This window comes from Rhinolophus sinicus, chromosome 16 (assembly GCF_057876585.1).
Source record: "Rhinolophus sinicus isolate RSI-liver-muscle chromosome 16, RSI-T2T, whole genome shotgun sequence".
Classification (NCBI taxonomy): domain Eukaryota; kingdom Metazoa; phylum Chordata; class Mammalia; order Chiroptera; family Rhinolophidae; genus Rhinolophus; species Rhinolophus sinicus.
Window position 1 is genome coordinate 19972813 of NC_142516.1, and position 3947 is coordinate 19976759.

Sequence of the window (3947 nt, forward strand, 5' to 3'; positions counted from 1 at the left end):
AAACTCATAAAATGGTTCACTTAAATGTGTGCATCATGGGGCGGTGAGATGGCTCAGTTGGTTAGAGAGCGAGCTCTCAACAACAAGGTTGCCAGTTCAATTCCCGCATGAGATGATGGGCTGCGCCCCCCCTGCAACTAAAGATTGAAAACAGCAACTGGACTTGGAACTGAGCTGCCCTGGAGAAACACACTGTTCCCCAATATTCCCCAATAAAATCTTTTTTTTTAAAAAAAGTGTGTATCATATATGTAAATTACACCTCACTAAAGTTAATTTTAGAAAAGAAGAAAAACATGTCCAGTATAAAATGTAGGCCACAAGACAAGAACTTGTTTGCTACTAAATTACTAGGAACTCCTGGCTTGGGTGGAAAGAGGAAGTAAAATAAAGTCAAATCTGTATGATCCACAACCACAATTTTCGTACTTTGTGGGAAAGCCTCTCACGTAAGCATTAATATATTTTTCAACTTAAGAGAAGACAGAAGGAACACAGATCTTCATGTTTCCTCCACTCCCATCTACGTCTCCTGGAGTTTATTTTCGTCCCAATAGTAAGATAGGTATCCATTTTTATCTTTAATATATTCATAGGTACTTGGCTCCATATCTAAACTCACCTGTTAAACTGATCTTCGTGTTTTATTATTTTGTCACCAATGTGAATAGGACTTATTTCCTATTACATTTTTGATTGCTTATTGGTAGAGTTTTGGAAAAATTTTAAGTACACTTGACTATCAATCTATGCACAATTAATTTATGTATTTTTGAAATAAAGTATTAAAGAAAACAGTACTCTGTTTAGTATTTCAGATTAACACATTTAAAAACCTTGCCACAATGTTTTAGATTGACAGATTAATCCAGAACTGCTGCCAGATAGCTCATGGGATTTGATAGGATACAACTCATTCTATCAAACAATATGATTTTTTTCCAGCATGTGATATTCTACAATTCAGACATTCCAAGCTTGTATTCTGTGAACTTGTGTATATCTCTGGCATACAATATTTTTCACTGAAATCTCGATAGTAAAGGGACAGTCAACATCACATCCCACAGACATCCCCAGATGAACAATCACGCAGGATATCATGATTGATAGCGTATTACCAACTCAACTGAAAAAGTTCAAATCTACAGGGTTTCTGATTTTAAGGTGGTAAAGAAGTCTGCCTTCTTTTTTTCTGAAAAATTATCCAAAACAACACAGAGTATAAGAAACAAATATACAAACTCCATTTTAAGAAAAATTTAAAGGGACCGGTAGGATGGTTGTAATAAAAAAGACAGGCAATAACAAGTGATGGCAAAGAGGTGAAAAATCGTTTTTACCAATTTACTCATACATTGCTGGTGGGAATGTAAAATTTGGCAGTTCCTCAAAATGTTAACCATAGAGAGTTACCACATGAACAAGCAATTTCATTCATAGGTATGTATCTACTCAAGAGAACTGAAAACCTGTCCACAAATGTTTCATAGCAGCATTATTCATAATAGCCAAAAGAAACAACCCAAATGTCCACCATATGCTGACTAGATAAAATGTGGTTTAGTTACTATACAAAGGAATACTCAGACATAAAAAGGAATGAAGCACTGATACATGCTACAACATGAATACATCTCAAAAACATTATGCTAAGTGAAAGAAGCCAGACACAAACGCCACAGATGCTATGATTCCATTTATATAAAATGTCCAGAAGAGGCAAATTTAGAGACAGAAAATAGATTAGTGGTTGTCAGGGATGGGGGGCAGGGAGCAGTAAGGACTGATGACTAATAGGTATGGAATTTATTTTGAGGGGGAAATATTCTTGAATTATATAGTGGTGATGGTTGCACGACTTTGTGACTATACTCAAAACCACTGAATTGTACACTTTAAGGAGGTGATTTTTTTGCAGCATTATTCACAATAGTCAAAGTATGACAACAACCCAAGTGTCTGCTAACATATGAATGGGTAAAGAAAATGTGGTATGTGTATATACATATACATATATGTGTGTGTGTGTGTGTATATATATATATATATATATGAGACAGATTATTATTCAGCCTTTAAAAAGAAGGAAATTCTGTCATCGGTGACAATATGGTTGAAACTGGAAGGCATTACGCTAAGTGAAATAAGCCAGACGGAGAAAGACAAATGGTGCATGGTATCACACTGCCTGGTATCAGTCATATGTAAATCTCATAGAAACAGGGACTGGGGTTGGGAAAATAGAGAGAGGTTGGCAAAACAAACATGGTCGACTGTAGTTAGTAACACTGCATTATATAACTAAAATTTCCTGAGGGCAGAACTTAAATGTTTACACACTTACACACACACACACCCCAAAAGGTGAGTGTGTGAGGTGATGGATGTGTTAACTCGGTGAGGGGAATTATTTCACAATGTATACCAAGTCATCATGTATACTTTAAATCTTACAACTCTTTCAATACCTCAATAAAACTGAAAAGGAGGTAAATGTTATGTGAATTCTCTCAATAAAGCTGATATAAAAGAGACATGTAACCCCAAACAATACTATATAAAGACATATTGGTAGAAGAATTTTTATTGAATTAGCATAGAAAAAGGCCCAACTGCCTCCTGAAAGGGTACTAATGAAATCTGGAAAGAATTAGGAGGTGGAAGCATCAGGTACTCTGGACGTGGTCGGGTGGAAATCAGGCGCCCAAAAGAAAGAATGCTTGAAAATGTACACAAGATCAGTTTAAGCCCAAGATGCCACTCCTACCTTGTATGGCCAGGTGCTTATCCATCCCTCAATAACCCCCACACAAAACTGAGGTGTCATCTTTCACCAAATACAACTTGAAAGGCTTCTAACTTGTGTACCCTGGCCCTGGAAGGGTGGAAACAAGATGTGAGGCTGAAAACAGATTAAGGAAAAGTCTGTATAAGGAGGGTGAACTCCAACTCTCATCCCACCACGTAGCTTTCTTCTGCCTACTCCACACTAGCCAGGTTTATAGCCCTGCGTAATTCGGAGGTCCTTCTGGAGAAGTTACACTGCTCCAAGAATGATTTTGACATCGACACTTAGGGTCTGAAAGGCAAAAACTAAGTGAACACCCAGTCACCCATCACAAGCCCACAAATTGACCTGCTGTTCCCATGTACTAAAGCTTCTAACACAGAGACCCTGGACTTTGAGTGGGAAACACTGACCCAATCAGACTTTGGATTGTCTCCCTCAGGGAAATGAAGTATGCACTATGCATAGGGTGAATGAAAGGGTGTGATGAGAAGGACAGACTGTCGCAGAAGCAACGTATGTGCAAACAACGAAGGAACACTGTATTTCCCAGCCTCTCTTGCAGTTAAGGTCATACTACGAATGATTTCTGGACAATGGAAGTGAGTAGAGGTGATTTCTTAGCCAGAGTTTCCCAAATTTTCCTAGTTATAGCATCCTTAGTACCACAATCATTTTTTCACAATGCCTACAAGCCAAAAGAAATACCTGACAATTCCATTTGCTAAATTGGTCCAAATAACATCCTAGTAGCCGTTGGTGCTATGTCCAATGGTTATATGTGTGTTTCCCTAAAATTCAAAATATCCTGGGAAGCCCCTGTGAGTTCGCTATAGGACCCAGTGGGGACTCATGGTTCTATCCCAGGCCAGTGCTTTGAAAACAATGTATAACACTCCAGTTCCTGCTTTGTCTGCCTCTGGGACTTTGCAGATGGCACAGCTACAAAATGTTAGAAAGCAATAAAATGTTGGAAGGATGCCTGGGAAATAAACTTATACTGAGTTAAGCCACTTTCATTTTTTGGGTTCTCTGGGGCTAGGACTGCTTACTCCAACTCTTAAATGGCTCCAACTGTCCAACATGGTAGCCATTTAAGACTACTGAGAACTGGAAATGTTTCAAGATTTAAAAAACAAACAAACACCACAGTAAA